At 35.8% G+C, this 19491-nt stretch overlaps 1 protein-coding gene across 1 annotated transcript in view; it reads right to left on the bottom strand.

Moving 5' to 3' along the window:
• LOC149786150 (uncharacterized) overlaps positions 1-19491 on the bottom strand; it is a 51368-nt gene that overhangs the window by 21251 nt on the left and 10626 nt on the right. The window lies entirely within an intron of this gene.

Raw genomic sequence — 19491 nt, 5'->3', positions numbered from 1 at the left:
AAGAACGTTCACATATGATATTTGACAGCCTTGGAGTTAATGAAGTTTCCTTACGGATAAATGGACATCAAGAACCAGCTGAAGATATATTGTTAAATTTTGATCAAAATCACGTAGCGCGTGCATATCATCGTTTAATGTCATTCATGGGACGTGATCAAAATATAGATACTGGTTTGCAAATATCACAATTAGATTTTACAGGTCTATATCCTATTTATTATTTTTCGCTGGAACATCTTGATTTATCCAAACAATCTGTCGTTGATATACACTTTCGAGCTCTTGTTACTAACCCTCCTCCTGATATAGCTGGTCCACCTCTTATTCGCGGCACCTACAGAGCAATCGCGGTCATACTTAGCGATAAAGCCATGTTACTTGAAGGTGGTAGTGGTCGAATGAGAGTCGTTGATGCACCAGTGGAAAATATTTAATCATGTTATTTAGAAAAATATATTTTATATAAAAATATCGTATGGTCATGTTAATGTTACTCTGACTCCTGGCCAGGTAAAAAAGCTTCAATCAAAAACCGCCAACAAATGTGGAACTAAAATATCACTAAAACGAGATCAGATTAGTGGTGGTCCAAACAAATTATCGTTGACAAATAATCAGATTAAACATCTCAATAAAGCCCTTGAATCAAAAACCGGAGTTCAATTTCATCTTTCTCCGAGCGCCATCAAAGACATGGTTAAAACGGGTGGTATATTTCCACTTCTTGCGGCTATTCCAGCGTTAATAACTGCTGCCGCTCCAGCAGTAGCAAAAGCATCCGCGTTAGATGCTATTGGAACAGCTACTGGAATGGCTCTAAAGAAAGCAACTGGAAATGGATACAAAAAAAGGGACGCGGTCTAAGATTACCCGGATCTCGCTGGCGAAGAGGTCTAAGGCTTCCTCGTTAGACGTTCCAGCATCAAATTGTGATTTACTTGATGCTGCTAAAAAATTAAAAATAAAAGCCTTTAGAGGTGTTTTTATGCGAGATCAATTACCGGACCGACCAAACAAACTTGAAACAGGTATTATTAATCTAGACTTGAATTCAGGACCCGGTACTCATTGGGTATCATACGCGGTTGATCCGCGTGGAATCGTTTATTTTGATTCATACGGGTTAGCTCCACCCGTTGAATTTATCAAGTATGTCGCACCACTTCACGCGCAAGTTTGGTATTCAACGCTACCCACACAAACAATGACAGATCCGCCAATATGCGGCCGTGAGGTAATTAATGTACTCGACGCTATATCAAAATCATCCAAACCGCCACATAAAGTCGTGCATGATTATACAAGCAACCGATTCGTTGCGCGTACAGCGTTTTAAACAGATCTTGGATCTTAAAATATAATGGTTGATATTTACGGAAGATCTTCTTCTACCAGTAAGAAAATAAAATCCGACATTGATCTGTCAAAGTACGCAACTAAAGATGAACTCGCTGATATCATGAGCCTGGCTGGAGTTGATCCAGATGAGGTTGTTATTTTTCAAGATCGATATGGTAAACTAAAAACGAGCAACATCAGATGGAATGATATAGTTCGACGAGTACTCGGTGCAGTTACGGATAATATTCCCGTGTTTACTGACTGCGGCAGAATCAGGGATTCAAGTATATCATTTAAAACTATCAGAGATGAAATTGCAAGAAGCGTTGCTAATCGTGCGAGAAACACCGGCGACACAATGACGGGTGAACTCAGCATGAACGGAAATAAAATAGTAGTTTTAAGAGATCCAACATCCGACAAAGACGCAGCAACAAAAAAATACGTCGACACCGTAGATGGTAAACTATCCACGTTGCGGGCCGAGTATGATGTTCACGTAAACGCTTTTACAAGACTTCGAAGAAACTTTCAAAAAACCGATGAATCTGTAGATGAGTTCTTTGGAACTATTCCCGTCATCGGCATGAAACTTTCTGATATCAAAACCAACATTGACACGATCGAACAAACACAGCAAAACATCGTAGCGGGGAATCCTGATATCGTTAACAAAACCAGCATAATTAAAATTCCAGCCGGAATAACTCCCGGACATATCACAAATATCGTATACACAGTATCATCGGGATTTGCAACATGGTCGCAGCAAAATAAAACTATCAAATATACCGCAACAGTCACTGGCGTGTACAGGCTGTCTGTGTTCAGTGCTGCAAAATTTGACATATTTACAACGTTTCCATGGCGTCATTCAACCGATAGGTTTTCCGGGGTTGTATCTGTTAGATTAAATAGCGGAACCGAAGAAATATTTATTCTGGAAGCAGATGATAAGAAATTAACCGCAACATCTTACTGGTGGTGTTTGGAATTTGTAGCTGAAACGCCTCAATTGGTTACTGCATAAAAATATATGGACGGTGCACAATACAGATACAATCAAGCGCGTGAATGGCAGGCGGTGCTAAAAGATCAAGTCGAACAATAATACAGTAAAAGTAAAAAAATATCGACGACGATTAGTTATCGTTGATGTGATTGTTTATTCAGTATCCGCTGTTGTTGCTGGAACTGGTGTGATATTATCAGCGGTGACAATGATGGCACCAGTATCCGTAACTATTTGTATTTCAGCAGCAACAACTATTGCAGGTGTGCTTAATATCATCGCAAAAAAAATATGTACTTGCACGAACGAAAAATTATCCGATTACATAATAAAATTACACACAGCGACGGTAGCATACTCGAAATTATCCTCGTTGTTATCAGCGAGTCTCAGTGATGGAATTATATCTGATTTCGAGTTTTCAATGATAACTAAAATATATCATGAAGGTATCGGTATTAAAGATACAAGTATTAATAATGACAGAATTACTCCAGCAGATCGTGACTAACACAACTCCGCCAAAGATAACGATGATCTCGGTAAGTTCAACTAATCCTGAATTTAGTATTAACTTTCCTACTGCAATTCCAGTAAAAGAAATAGCATTAGCTCAATTACGGGTATATTAGAGCTAGCCAAATATCAGATCAAAATCATTTAATGGTACACCAGCAAATAATTCGCTTGTATTTGCTAACAAGAACAAACCAGATGGTACTCCTGACTGGATAGATGTTGGAATACCCACTGGTAGTTATGAGATTGAAGATATCAATGAAGAATTTCAACGTAGAATAAAATCAATAACCGGAAAAGAAGCAAAAATATCGATTAACGTTCACGAACCGACGCTATCCTCGACGGTTGAGATACATTCTCCTGATTATGCTGTTGATATTTATCAATCCACGATAAGATCCGTACTAGGTTGGCCTGAAATATCACCACCACAGATAACACCGATACCACCTGAATCAACTCGGGCTGATTTTATTACGCATGAAAGAAAATTTATGACAGTTCCTGAATATCGAGGTAAATATCAGTGGAAACAGCCCGGTATTCCCATTTTTATGACAGCAGATGATGGTGAAAACCTTCCTAAATTAATAAATAAAAGTGTACGTACTGCTGGTGGAAAAATTATAACACCTCCACTCGTCAATGAGGAATTTATTCAGTCATATTCTGATCCTGTTAATTTTGAATTTAAACAATCACGAAACAACAAACTACGAAATTTATTTTCTGATAGCTACAGCGATGATTTAAAACAGCAAATCATTGAGACGATAAAACATCTAAATCAGGTCATATCAGATCTTGTATACGTTAATAAAACTATCATTGTGAATATAGTTTAAAACGGTAATATAATTATTAATAATTATAACGCTAGAGAATGGTTTCTCAATCATTACAAAATAACTGAACAACAATTACCAACAATTGCAATACCAGGGATTAATGCCGGAGAACTAGTAAAATCACTCAATGATGTCATTGGTGAATATTTTCCTAAAATACTCGATGCGTGGAAAAAACTAATACCCTCTCCAACTGTTTTAAGATATAATAATGATCCACACTGCGGTGGCAGGCACGTATCTCCAAGAATCGTTAATATAACCAGCACGATCGTGGTCAATCTGGTTTGTGACGTAGTCGATGGTAGCTATCAAATAGATCTCGGAAAATCAAATCAGGCTCAACAAGGATATATTTTATATACATTTACACCACAAGTTTCCCCTGGAAGTTTAATCGTGCATGAACCAACTAATCCTGTTTATTTGCGGTGTCACAATAATATGTTAACACGAATAAATTTTAAGCTCACAAACCACCTTAATCGCTTAATTGACATACGTGGAGAAGAGCTTGTGATAAATCTGTATGTGAAATCTTAATTAAGCAAGTAAATATTATATAATGTACCAGCACGTGAGAGTTTTTATACATGACAAAGAAGTACTTGAAAACGCCATCAGAACAGTGTTTTCACAAAACACAGAACAATTTAACGTTAATTTAGTTATTGATGAATACGGAAGTGAGGATTTCTTATTAACACAAGAACAGTTAGATGAGCTCCGTCAAAAACATATTATCGAGATCATTTGTAGCAGAGATCAGATTCTAAATTATGTACATTCCTGTATTAAAGTCGATCAACTTAAAAAAATAATATTCCAGAATAAATAAAATAAGGAGTGGATCAGAAATATTATTTTATTTTTTTCAGAAATATTTTATTTTATCAGAAATATTTTTCTTTATCAGAAATATTTTATTTTATTTTTTTCAGAAATATTTTATTTTATTTTTTCAGAAATATTTTATTTTATCAGAAATATTTTATTTTATTTTATCAGAAATATTTTATTTTATTTATTTTATTTTATTTTTTTCTGAATTTCAGTGAAAAATCAACAAATTTCGTGTTTTTGAGGGGTATTTTACCCATTTTGGGTGATTTTGTCTATAGATCGTCGGGTAAAGTTGCCTGATTCTCTAATTGATTTTAATTGAATAAAATATCAAAACCAGTAAAAACCAGTAAGTCAGTAAAAAATTACATATTTTTGAGCTAATTTTACTCATATTTGAGTTAATTTTGCTGATATTTGAGCTAATTTTACTGATATTTGAGCTAATTTTACTGATTTTTTGTAATTTTTACTGGTTTTGATATTTTATTCAATTAAAATCAATTAGAGAATCAAGCAACTTTACCCGACGATCTAATAGACAACTCAGAAAATAAAATAAAATATTCAGAATAAATCAATCTGAGCACCAACTAACCCATCAAAATTGCAAATTTGGTTGGTTTGTATGATTCTGAGTACCAACTAACCCATCAGAGTTATAAATTTGATTGGTTTGTATGATTCTAACCCATCAAATTCAGAAAAAAGAATAATAATTCAGAAAAAATAATAATAATTCAGAAAAAATAATAATAATTCAGAAAAAATAAATAATTCAGAAAAAAATAAATAATTCAGAACAAATCTGAGTATCGACTAACCCATCAGAATTATTTTATATAAATCTGAGTATCAACTAGCCCATCAGAATTATTTTATATAAATCTGAGTACCAACTAACCCATCAAAATTATTTTATATAAATCTGAGTACCAACTAACCCATCAATTTCAGAAATAAATAATAATTCAGAATAAATATGATAATTCAGAAATAAATCTGAGTACCACCTAACCCATCAATTTCAGAAATAAATAATAATTCAGAATAAATATGATAATTCAGAATAATTCTGAGTACCAACTAACCCATCAAAATTATGAATTTGATCATTTCACATAATTCTGAGTACCAACTAACCCATCAAAATTATGAATTTGACCATTTCACATAATTCTGAGTACCAACTAACCCATCAATTTCAGTAAAAATAAAATATTTCAGAATAAATATAATAATTCAGAATAAATAAATAACAATTCAGAATAAATAAAATATTTCAGAATAAATAAATAATAATTCAGAATAAATATAATCCCAGAATAAATAAAATAATTCAGAATAAATAAAATATTTCAGAATAAATAAATATAATCCCAGAATAAATAAATATAATCTCAGAATAAATAAATATAATCTCAGAATAAATAAATATAATCCCAGAATAAATAAATAATAATTCATACAGTTTTGCTTTGGTTGTTACTTGTTGACATAATTTTTCTTAAGTATCTTATGCGGGTACTGATTGTTTTTTTCGTTTGATACTCGCTGGATAATCCCGACCTGACCTTTTCTACTGCGACAGAAAGAGGAACAAATTCATTTACTTGATCATCGTTCACCATAGCTAGTGATTGAAACATAGCTGCCTGAATCCGCTTTATGAACTTATATTGAGATGATAGAACATACTTATTTTCATTCTTAAGCTCTTCTAACGTTTCAAAATCAGATATTATTTTTTCAGGATTTAGTTCATCAGATATATTAATTCCGTTTTCTTCTAGTTTTTTGATAGCAGAAATAATGTCTTTGATATTTTCATGGTTCATTATATAATATATAAATCTTTAAAATAATTTTTTTTATTACCTACAGCGAGTTCGTCGGGATGGCACAACAACAGCCTCATTAAACTCGCAGATTGCCACCGCATTCTACTAAGTTTAGAGGATACACAGAACACAACTGACATGAAATATATACAATGAATGAAGGACAACACAACCCAGAACTCGCAGCTTGCCACCGCATTCTACCAAGTTCAACGGGTATACGAAACACTACCGCCTGTGAGAGCCCCTAACCCGTCAAACAACGGTCTGGAGGCCCAAGAGGGTAAAGACAATCCTCATTAAACTCGCAGATTGCCACCGCATTCTACTAAGTTTAGAGGACACACAGAACACAACATATATTTACAACCCAGAACTCGTAGCTTGCCACCACATTCAACGGGCATATAAATCCCATAACTCCTAGTCTGCCACCACAGCCTAGCAAGTTCAAGGATACATATAAAGACAGTACAACCCCATAACTCCTAGTCTGCCACCGCAGCCTAGCAAGTTTAGAGGCGGTATCATAACTCCTAGTCTGCCACCGCACACTAGCAAGTTTAGGGGTAAAACACAGCGTATGAGGCCAGTATATATAGTGGAGAAACCCGGAAAAACCCATAATTGGGGGATTTTTCCTGGGTTTTTCCCCTGCAACGGATCTACTATTACACAATGAACACGGTCAAGGGGAAGTAACTCAGTTACATGAATATGCTCAACGGAGTTATCCCCCTTCAGGTAAGTAGCAATTTCTGACCAAAAAAATAATTCAATGTGGTGATGATAATTATTGATATCGGAAGGTGATTTACCGCCCTCTTTCCGATTGTTTTACATCTTCCAGTATTACCACATGCAGAGTTCTCGCTTTGCGTGACAACACGAAGGTTGGATAAATTATTGTTTTGAGGATCCCCATCAATATGATCAATAACAAGACCGTCTTTGATCACTCCGAAGAAACATTCGTACGTAAATCTATGACAGAGATAATGTTTCTTTCCTCCCCCCTCATATGTGAACCTTAGATAACCAGAATTACTAACATTACCAACTGGTCTCTTCAACCTGCAGTGTCTGATGACACCATTAATATCTGATTCATAGTTTGTCATTGTGGGATGTGGGACAAATGTATTTTGCTCCATTTATGCAATAATATTATTTGTTTAAATCATTGTTTGTCTAAAATCTTGATATATAATCCTCCACGGATTTTATAGCGTTTTCACCATTATTATTTTTTTTGTCATAATATCTTTTAAGTTCTCTGAACCGTTTTCCACCGCACTTTCCACATAATTCTGTTTTTTCTCGCACCCCAGCACCACATCGCAGACACGGTATTGGTCCTAGACTCCCCCGCCGTATGCCCTGTAAGTGCATCCAACAAAATTCACCTCTACAGGATTTGTTGCATCGATTTACTGAACCGATCATCAACCATCTGCATTGAGACATTGTATATATAATATTTTTTATTTAAATATTTGTTTTAATTATATGAACGAGTTTGAGAAATTATCCCAAACTAGGCCTGTTAAATATAAATTTAATCTCGACAGATTATCTTCTGACTTACCAGTACGAGATCTGGTTGATCCGAAAAATAAAAGTTTGATCTCGAAAATTCACGACGCCAAGAAAGAATTTTACACAGATGGTGCATCTCATGTATGGTCAACGTTCAAGATTATACGCAATACTGTCAAGGACGCTACAATGAATGACAAGCGAGCGGCAACTATCATTAACTATATCACTGAATACGAGGGTAATCAAAAATATTTCTTCAGAGTAAAATTTATTGTATTAACAGAAACAGGTAGTTGGATTATCCGTGACAAATATGATCCTGTCCTTGGTAATAATAAAATTGCCATATTAAGTAAAGATTCCAGACCGGGTCTATTGACAGGTATTGACAAACCGTATTATGAGCGAGCGTATCCTGTAACAGCGGTTATTTATGGAATCTATGAGATAAATAAAAAAACCAACGTTGATAAACTGGCACCAATGAAATTTTCAAGGTTAAATTGTGTAGCCGAACGAGTAATAGAACACTTTACAAACGCGATGCGTGGAAACGGATTAACTGATTTAAGACGTAAAAAAATAAACTCGTGGGCCGATTCAGTTAAGGATACCGGTGCTACAATAAAAGATGTTGCTGAACTAGGAAAAATATTAAAATTTCCAGTAAATGTATCAACAATAACGGGAGGGGTACTGTACGAGTCTAAATATAAATCGAAAGGAGCTTCAATAAATATTATTGATCATAACGCGCACGCATGGACCAGCGCAGTAACAATATTTCCATGTGATCGAACTGTTAGATTTTACCCCCCAGATAATTCTGGGGCAGATATGTTCGATTTTATCAACGAAATAAGTAAAAACGATCCTGTATCAGTATGGTTATTTAAAAGTAATGAAGAAGGTGGATTTGATCAGTTTGTTAGACCAAATGGTGAAATATATCGAACAGAATCTCTCCATGACGAGATGAAAAATCTCGCGGAGAAGTTTTTCGCGGAAAATACTGACAAATTACTAACTAATTGCTTTGCCGTTCCATCTGTTGCGGCTCATTTTGCTAGAGAAAAAAATTCATGGAAACCAACACGATTTGATTTACTTGAAGATGCAAGTTGCGTCGAATACAGACATGGCGGATTATGGAATGCCAAGTATAATTACAATGATGTTATTTCGGTTGATATGGTTGCATGTTATCCAGGAAGTTTTCTAGGATACGGAGATTGTTCTGTGTACTTTAAAAGACTTGGTCACCCTACAAACGAGATGACGCGAGTGGCAATTAATGGACCATTACCTGATTTTGATCTGACTGGATTCGCCTGTATTGAATCATTCGAGCTTAACGAAAATCTTCACCAAATTTGTTATGTTTGGTTTGGCAGACATTTTTGTGAAAAACGTTGGGTGCCTATAGTTTTATTACGATATATGCTATATTGTGCGATACTGACATCGCTGGTTGTCAGTGAGGCAATTATATCATATCATACGCAGACCGAAGTTTGGTTGCCCATGCCAGATTTTATCAATCTCGATGAAGTTATTAAGGAATTTAAGGAAAAATGTCCTGATGTTTCCGAAGATGATATTATCAAAGAAGCTCCTAAAATTCTCGAGATTAAACTCAAAACCGCAAAAGATCTCGGTAGAAAAAATATAGGTAAATTTACTCAAGGTGGTGCATATGATCATAAAAGACATCACGCACGATTAATTCTAGATGATGCCGAGTACGATTTTATAATCGCTGATACAACAGCGAGAAATATATTTGTAAATCGAGAAAGTGTTTATTTATCCGACGTAACAAAATTGGGTACGATCGTTAGTTACATAAATGATGTCTCCCCACAGTATACTCATCTAAGATCTTCCAAGTTGGCTTATGTTTCTATAAATTTATTATCGATGATTAATAGATTTCCTGAGACCGCAGTCAGAGTCGCAACAGATTCGTTTTATATTTCGAGTAAATATTTAGAATCTGTTATGAAATTCACAAGTAATGATGAACGATGGGGTTCGTGGAGAATAAAAAAGAATTATTACACAATTATACAGAATCAGCAGATGTTCCAATGAGAGATTTTTATCGTAAGGGCAATAAAATATCAGAAATGTCGAAAGCACCATCGTTGAGTGATCCAATAACTAGATATAAGACAGTATATCTCAATGGACCTGGTGGATGCGGCAAAACGAGTCGAGCAATTAATGTTTTTAGAAATTCAGATATGATCGTGCTGACACCCACACATAGACTTGCACGCGAGATGAAACAACGGCAAGTACAATCGTGCACGTATCATAGTTTCTTTCGGTGGCGCGGGGATACATGGACTCCTGAACGAATGGGACAAAAATATATACCTAAAATAATTATTTGGGACGAGATATGCACGGTGTCATTGGATACATTAAAAACGTTTCTTGATTGGTTGCTGACGAAAAATACCGCTATAATAATGTGTGGTGATCATGGTCAACCGCGCCTTTTGTTGGACCATCTCCACATGATTGGTTAAAAAATTTCGTTGATTATGATCATAGAGCTCTCGATGCAAATTTAAAGGAGTTTAAAAAATTGATCAGATTACAATCAAACAAACTTCAGTGTGAAATAATACGCGGAGTGGTCTCAGAGACCTCAATGAGTGATTTTTTAAATTTATGGAGACCCAACGATTTGATAGTAGCAAGCAGAAAAATAATCAGAGACGCTTTACAACAGCAGTTATTTCAGCTACATAAAGAAAAATATTCAGAATTACCCGTACCGTTGTGTTATAGACCATCAGATACACGAAAACAGAATATTAATGTTGATATTCCAGGGCAAACTGAGAAACAGAATCTCGTATTAAACGATATTGTCGCCGTTGATATCAGTGTGGTCGAAGATGCATTACACGCTGACAAATCTCCACGGGTGTTGGGATACGCTATGACGATCCACTCGTCTCAGGGATTAACTATTTCTGATACACGAGTTTGGATTGTGGACGATCGCATCGAGTGGTCAAATTTAGTCTATTTAGCAGTATCGAGGGTCAGAAAAATATCTCAATTACGTAGAATTATAATTCCTGAAATCGTTGATAAATTTAACATCATCGATGATGATATAATAAGAAAAAAATTAATCGGATACAAACAATCTGATAAAAAAAATAAACGTGACTTTGATCTTGATGTTGAATTTATTACTGAGTTAAAACAGCAGCAGAATAATCATTGCGCAAGTTGCAATTGTATAATGCTGTGGAGGTATTCGAGTAATGATTCAAGACAATTTACCGTAGACGGAGAAGATAGTAGTCGCGGTCATACACGAGAAAATACCATGTTGACCTGTCTTGAGTGTAATCGGCGTCGCGGCGCTAGTTAAGTGATCGCGGTGGTAACTGTGTATCCTCGGGAATTATTTGTAATTGTTCACGTGTAAATCCACGTTGAGGAGCAGCCGAATCTAATCTGTAGATTGCAGGTCTACCTGAGGATCTTGTCACGGTGGATATTTTGTGTGGTAACACTCCAAATAGGATCAGTCGCTCTCGCTTTACCATCTTCAAGTTCACCAGGCTCGTATAAATATCTAACTGTAACACCACCCAATATTTTTTGTTTTTCAACATCTTTTCGTTGTGTTGGTATATTTTTTTAATTGCATTAATGGGTTTCATGTTGGTTGTTCGTGTAATCTCATTATTTAATGCAGCTATCACGTTTGGTAATCTTGCAACCCATTCGCGAGATCTTTTATCTTGAATAAATTCCTTCGCGTATTGATACCCAAATAACCGCTCAGTGAGTGTTCGATTAAATCGCTCAGCAATTGCCTGATCACGGTGAATTGCAGTATGACCTCGTCGTATTTTGGTATTATGTTGTTTCATCAACGATGATACTGGACCAAGAAATTCCTTACCAGGATCAACCTGTAATAATTGTGGCCATCGCAGACCACCTCGTTGATAAATTCGTTCAAACGCATCGGCTACTTCAGATGATGTTTTCGTTGATAGCGGCTCTGCTTCTTTATACCTACTTGCAACATCAACTACGGTTAACGCGTACTTGTACGTTTTTCTACGTACAGTATCATGTGGTAAAAACAGAATATCAGCTTGATGAACTTCATTAGGAACACTGACATCGAAATAAGCGTACTGAATTCGTTTCGGTGGTGGTAGATAAATTTGCCATATTGCTTGTTTGGATAACCACGTTTTAGCAGTAAAATGTTTAACCGCTGCTGCATCAGCAAGTTTACCAATTGCTGCTCTGCCACTCCAGTATCCTCTTGGTGAATAATAAATTAATTCCATTATATATTACCAGACCCTAATACTAGTTTACCTTTCATCGCAGATCTTACTAACCAATTAGCTAATTTTTCTTTGATATTTTTATTTTTTATAGAATCTAGCGCGTGAATTAATTTCACATCCGCAATATGTCTATCTTGTAGATTTTTACTTTTATAAGCTACATCATGAGCGTGACAAGCTCGATCAATAGCGTTTATTGGTTCCCCGCCTGGTTTTGGTTGATCCTGATTATCAAGCCTGATATCGAGTCGAGTACCAGGACCGCAATAATTAGATGCTGGTAGATGTTTTTCTCCTCTGTATTTAGCCCATGGAGTACCTGGAAACTTTGACATCAAATTAGCAATATCACCACCGCGCTTATTAGGTAAAAACGAAAATTTCTTCCTACCGCACACAGAACATTTTCCACCATACGCTATTTTTTTATTTTTTGTTGTAACCGTAGCTAAATCAGTAGTTGGAGTTTTAGATCTACAGCGTAAGCAATATAAATTCATGTTATAATATATAGGGATATAATTGATTTCTCAGCGACAAGAAAACGAGAACCTGTTAAGCATCATCCTGCGCTACCGAATTCCATCAGAATGATTATCATAGGACCATCTGGATCGGGTAAGACGCAGTTATTACTTAATTTAATAATGAGATGGTTGAAATGGGATAAATTATATTTAGTAGCACCAGCCGCTGATGATCAACGATGTTATGATGTACTTAAAGATTTCAATGAAAACGCAAGATTACTGGACGAAGGTAATGATGTTATAGAGTTTATAACCGATATTGATGAAGCACCATCCGTAGATGTTTTAGACGGATTTATTAATAATTTAGTTGTATACGACGATGTGATGCTAGATAAACAATCAAATCCAGCCAGAATATTTTCTCGCGGCAGACATAAAAATACAGATGTGATCTATGTTACTCAACGATATACACAAATTCCGAAGGTGATTAGAGACAACTGCAATATTTTAGTTGTGTTTAATGGTGTAGACACACACACACTTAGAAATATTCATCAAACTTGGTGTGGTGGTGACATGGATATAATTAAATTCAGAAATTTCTTCTCACGAGCGCAAGCTACTCCGCATGGATTTATAACAATAAATTTACATGATGCAAGAACAAGATATCGTGTGGGTCTTGATAAAATCTTTTAACGTTTCTGATGAGCAGCAGAGAGGGCGTCTACTAACGTTGGTCGTCCAGTAAATAAACAAAAAATAAATAAACACGTAGAATACTTTATTTTTCAGCTACCCTTTCGAACTAAGGTTTTATTGATGGGGTTGGTTTCAACAAAAATAAAATCATCTCAAGGAAACGTTTATTTGTAAAAATCTGGACCTTTCTACGAGATGATTTTATTTTTGTTTATTTTTTTTTTTTGTCGGAATTCTATGGTCTGTTCGCCCTCTCTGCTGCTGGACTGACTGGGGATCCAACTAGGAAACCCTCCTCACGATATATAAAACCCTAATTAGATCAAAACTGGATTACGGTTGCCAAGCATATAACTCGGCTAAGCAACCTGTACTACAAAAACTTGACACTATCCAGAGAAAAGCCTTACTATTATGCACAGGAACACTCCCCTCAACATCATTAGAAGAACTACAAACACTAACAGGAGAACTACCCTTACAATTATGTAGGCAAGAACTGCTCCTCCGATACTCCATTCGATTAGATACCCACCCAGACAACCATCCAACCAAAATACCTATAAACAAGTGTAAAGTTGTCTTCAAACCCAAAATCATACCCACCACACCAAGTGGCAAAGTAATCCTTGAACTAAGAGAAAAGATACCACTACTAAAAAAACAGGTAACAAACAATACAGACCAGAACAAATCACCATGGTTACAAAAACCACCAAGGATTAACACTGAAGCTACCAAATTAGGCAATAAAGAAGGAAAAGAAAACTTATTAAAACGTGCTGGTAAACGAAATCAACCAAAAATACCCGGATTATGTTAAAATATATACCGATGGATAAAAAACAAACAACCCACCAAGAACAGCAGCAGAAATATTCATCCCTGAATTCAATATACAAACGGGATCCAGATTACCTGACTATTGCTCCATTTACACTACTGAATTCTGGGCTATACTTGAATCACTACAATGGATCAAAGACAACCATATACCTAAAGCAGTCATTATAAGCGATTCCCTAAGAGTTATCAAATCGATCCAAAATCGCAATACACACTCTAAGGAACAATTCCTCGACAAAGCATGCCAATTAATCGACGATATCACCACAGCACATCAATTAGTCGAGCTCGTGTGGATACCGTCACACATTGGAATCTCTGGCAACGAAACAGGAGACAAAGTTGCACAAATCAAACCAGGAGATCAAAACTCAGTCAAGCTTAACTATAGCTCTGCAGAAGCACTAAGCTTCGCACAAACATATATAGACCAAAAATGGCAAGATTTTTGGAACTCCTCCACAAAAGGTAAAAAGCACCATGAAACCCAAAAAACCGTAGAGAGGAACATAAGCTACCTAAGGGTACCTATTTAGAACAGAAAACCATAAACAGGATAATAACTGGAAAAACTAAACTAGCAAGCAGTTTTGGAAGGTTTATAGGACCCAAACCAGCAATCATTAACTGCTTTAACTGCCACACCACCGAAGATCTACACCACATATTCAATATATGCCCAAAATATCAACCCGCTAGGAAAATATTTATCAAAAACCAAAAAGAGATTGGATCACCATACACATACCCAGAGTTACTTATGGACTCTAATAAAAATAAACAATCAGCATATAACAATATAAATAAATTCATAGACTCAGCAGGACTTAGGAACAAAATATAATTACTATCCCCACAAAACCAAAAGACCCAGTAACTAGCTAAATACATTTAGAAGCCCCCACATAAAAACCCATAACATATCATTCAATTTTATAAAAATATTAATAAATAATTCACTTACGAAGCACATATAAAAAAAACTAAGGAAACCGCAAAAATCGGATGTCCTAGATGTCCTTAACGAACCGAGTAATCAGCTAGGACTCCGGCCTCTTGCTAAATAAAGTATAAATAACATTCAATCTCTAAAAACATTAATAAATAAATAACTTAAAGAGGCAATATCTAAAAAATTATAAATAACATAACGTAGGAAGCACACGCTAAACACCTCGACTAGTAATAATAACCTTGAAATTCTCTCTTCATACATGATTTATACTAACAACCTCTATAAACAGCATAGACACACACACACACACACACCCACCTTTAAGAACATTTTGAGGAGAAAAAAGAAAAAAAAAAACACCAGGCAAATGCAACAAGAAATCAGCGATGTAAAAAGCAACCAGGACCGTTCCCGAGCTCTGCCTCCCACTAATGACAGCCAACCATTCAACTGTAAGGGACCATTATGGACCCACAGATTGAGGCCAAACTATCAGGGTTCCTTGAGCCCATAAAAGCCTGGGGGAGGTGGCACCATTCCCTCTCCCAGGAACAACTAACAGGCTGCGGTGCAGTCAGAAAAAAAGTGGCACATGCACAATTGTGCGCACGCCACTATAATTAAACTCAACAACAACAACCACGACACCTTAAGTCAGTCAAATCAGGGTTTTGAGCCACATTTCACCCGTAAAATTGCATCACATTTGTCACCATGGCAATATAAACATGATCTGCCAACGACGGAACAGTCCCTTCTTGTTCATTCCATTGTGTAATTTACCAGTCTCCAATAAAAAAAAAAAATGCACCTGGAGTCACACAACCAACGTACACCGCTAGATTTTAATAGGGATTATGGAACGACAGGGACACTCATGCAGCTCTGACCTTAATTCACCAAAAGTAAACCATTGCATCATGGAAACTCACTAACACTTCACTCCCTGACGTTTGCTCCTAGTAACTGGCTAATTTTATTCGGGCTAAGGAATATTTCCACTGGACCAAGTTCCCATAATCAAACAAGTAATCACAAAAATATGAGATTTCCTTAAAACGGGGCTATAACCAAATGCGAATACCCACATTTATTACAATATATAAATATTCGTCTCTGGCAAAATCCTTTACAAACTGACTGTATGCTCCGGTGATCGACATTTCTTAGACTAGTTAGACTACTGTTTTACACCTTATCTGCCAATAATATCGCTGGGGGCCCCGAGGGGCCGAGTGGTCTAAAGCGCTCACCGTTCCGGATCACTGTCATCTCACCTCTGTCTGCGTGGGTTCGAGTCCAAGGCTCGGCTAGCGTGGGTACGTGGGAAAGCCTGCCAGTAGCTTCTCGTGGGTCGGTGGTTCTTCCCTGGGTTTTCCAGGGTTCTTCCTCCACCAGTTATACTGGCCGCCATGTATAGCCTATCTTGTGCTGAAAAATGGCGTTAAACCCTAGAACAACAACAACCAATAATATCGCAGCTATTCAAAAGGAATAAAAACTGGACTGAGCTAACAGGTCATGGATGTCAAGCTTTTGTGGGCTCAACTAAATTGAGGTTAGATTGTTCGGAGATTAAAGTTTACTTTTATAACAGTTTGAGCAAGAGGGAATGAATTAGGGCTTAATTGGATTAACTTTGGATAAAATATCGGCATTTATTTGATTGCCCAAACATATATTTATTAAGATATGATTTTTAAAGAATTTTTATAAAGTAAGCTTTTCGGAATTGTTATTTAAATTCATGTAATTTTAACATAGATGATCATTGTTAGAATTTTTTATTATGTGATTCTAATAAAGAAAATGATTGTTGGAATTTTTGTATTAGGTGATTCAATTGTGATACCATTTAACAAAGGTTATTAGTTACAGTTGAATCTTGTAAAACAAATCTTCATTAGAGGCTTTACACCTGTATTATTGTAAAAGAAAACAACAACCAAAAAATCAGCAGTATCATTTTAAGCCAATCTTCAGTAAAGGCTATGATTCACACCGCATTCTAAGACATTGGCGTAAAAACCAGTTTTGAATGTGAATCTAAGTTGCGTGCTGAAACAAATTTTGACGAAACAAAATATCACTGGAACAGAATATGGGCTTTTGTGGTTCATGAATCATGAGAGCCGTGCGTGTTCTAAAGATATTTAAGCGAGTCTGAGTGTTGAAAGGTATGCCCTATTATGACAAAGCTAAAGTCTCCCAGAATAGGGATCCTCGTTCTCACGGCTTGGTCAAGAATTGCTGTGAAACAGACTTAAATTTATGACTTCCCTTTTTTCCCAAGAAGGAGGAATGTAATTAGTTTTAGTTAGAGATTTTTCTTAGGTGTCTAATGCATTGAGAAATAACATATGTAGACATTATATCATCTACCTGTAAAGAACTTGTAACATTTATTATTATTATTATTATTATTATTATATATACACATTTTTTAATATAATGGGTATCGGATTGTTTAAATTTATTTAGAATTTGTGTTAATTTATAACATTAAGTTTGGTTTTTACAGAAATGGTTTGCTACCTACTTCATGCTACAAAATAATTTATTTTGAAATAAAATACCTTTGAAATAACAGAAAATAATACTCCAGCGTTAGAATAAAGATTAATCAAATACTTTGATCGAAACTTTGGTATTCATTAGTAATAATTTAATCTTAAGCATTTTTGCACTATTGGCAATTTATTTGGCTTCGATTCTAACATACAGAAATTATAGAATTGTGTGAAGTTGGTTCGTTCTATTTAAAAATAACATTTTATTATATATTTTAAATGATTTACGTGTAATTGATTTTCTATATCTAGTGTAGTGTTGTTTAATTTCAATAAAGAATGGTTGTGCCGCAGACTTAGATTCTTGACTTACTTTTTACCAGTTCGATCCTAGTACTTCTTCGCTAATCCCAGTATCACTAACAGTTACCTCGCTATGCGCTCAAAATTAAGGGGTTAGTGTTAGGACTGGCCAGCCTGGAGTCAGGATAATGTGAGTGGATGGGACATAGTGCTATATGTCTGAGGGAAGATTCCTGATCAAATGCATTAATCCAGTCTTGTTATCTTAAACCCTAAACGCTCACACACTCGATAACCAAATTAATATGTAATCTACAAACAAAGAATCATTCACAATATTGGAATCTGAAATCTGGAGAATTTCTTATGCAAACCCAAAGATCTAAAAGATCTAAATCCAGTTGTCATCCAGAGATTTGATAGGAATGCAGTCTGTTTGATACCAGAAATCTTACACCGGTGCAATGATGTGTGGATAAATAATCAAAACCACGATAGTTCACTTCACGTCAAAATGCGGAAACATAAGCTGTCTGTCAATACCACCATCACCACCTGCACCCACAAAAAAAATATATTAAAAAAAATAAAAAACAAAACAATCAACAAAAAAGCATAAACACTGGCTAAATAATATGAAACTCGTAATTGCATCTCGTGTTCAGCTTAGAAACTTTCTCCACAGGATGAACTAGGAGGACACACGGTACTAATGGTATGGAAAAATGGAAACCAGCCTGAAAATGGGTGTGAATATAAAATAGAGTATATATGGGTTAGGCTGACCAGGATTGGTTAATAATGTAAGTTATGGTGTAGGAAAAAGAATCTTTTGAGAGCTTATCCTAGTTGTAAGTGAAACAAAATAGTGACATTGTTTTATTTATGGAATTTCAGTCCTCTAACAGTCTTGAGTTTGGAACACTCATTACTAAAATTAGCACCTGACTCTTTGATGCGGAATTGAAAGCACATGTTTCAAACACATGCAGGTCCAGAAAATGCCGCGGCTCATATCCTTTCCTCTACACAGAAGCTGACATCCAGGTTTCATCTATACTGATAAATATAGGTTTGATCATGAGCACTCAAAATTCTTAAGTTATTGAATTTTTTATATTATGGTGTTTGCATAGGTTTACTTTGGGAACTGAATTAGTACCGTGAGTCCAGGAGAACTGCTGGGGAGCTGTGAGCAACCTTAAAACCCGTTCTGCAGGAAAACAAGTTTGAACTTTTCTTGCAGGCTGGGCAGGTTGCGTTGCCACGTTCTTAACAGAGAAGACACTCAGTTCTTCGCAAAATAATGTAATTCAAACTGAACCCAGGGCTAGAAAACTGCCGCTAGTGTGGAACTAGATAATCACAGTCATTAACTTCAGTCATCACGAGTCTTGCCAAAAA

This window comes from Sinohyriopsis cumingii, chromosome 12 (genome assembly GCF_028554795.1).
Source record: "Sinohyriopsis cumingii isolate HCF-2022 chromosome 12, ASM2855479v2, whole genome shotgun sequence".
Classification (NCBI taxonomy): Eukaryota; Metazoa; Mollusca; class Bivalvia; order Unionida; family Unionidae; genus Sinohyriopsis; species Sinohyriopsis cumingii.
The sequence above is the reverse complement of the archived record's forward strand: the minus strand, read 5'-3'. Positions and strand labels throughout refer to the sequence as shown.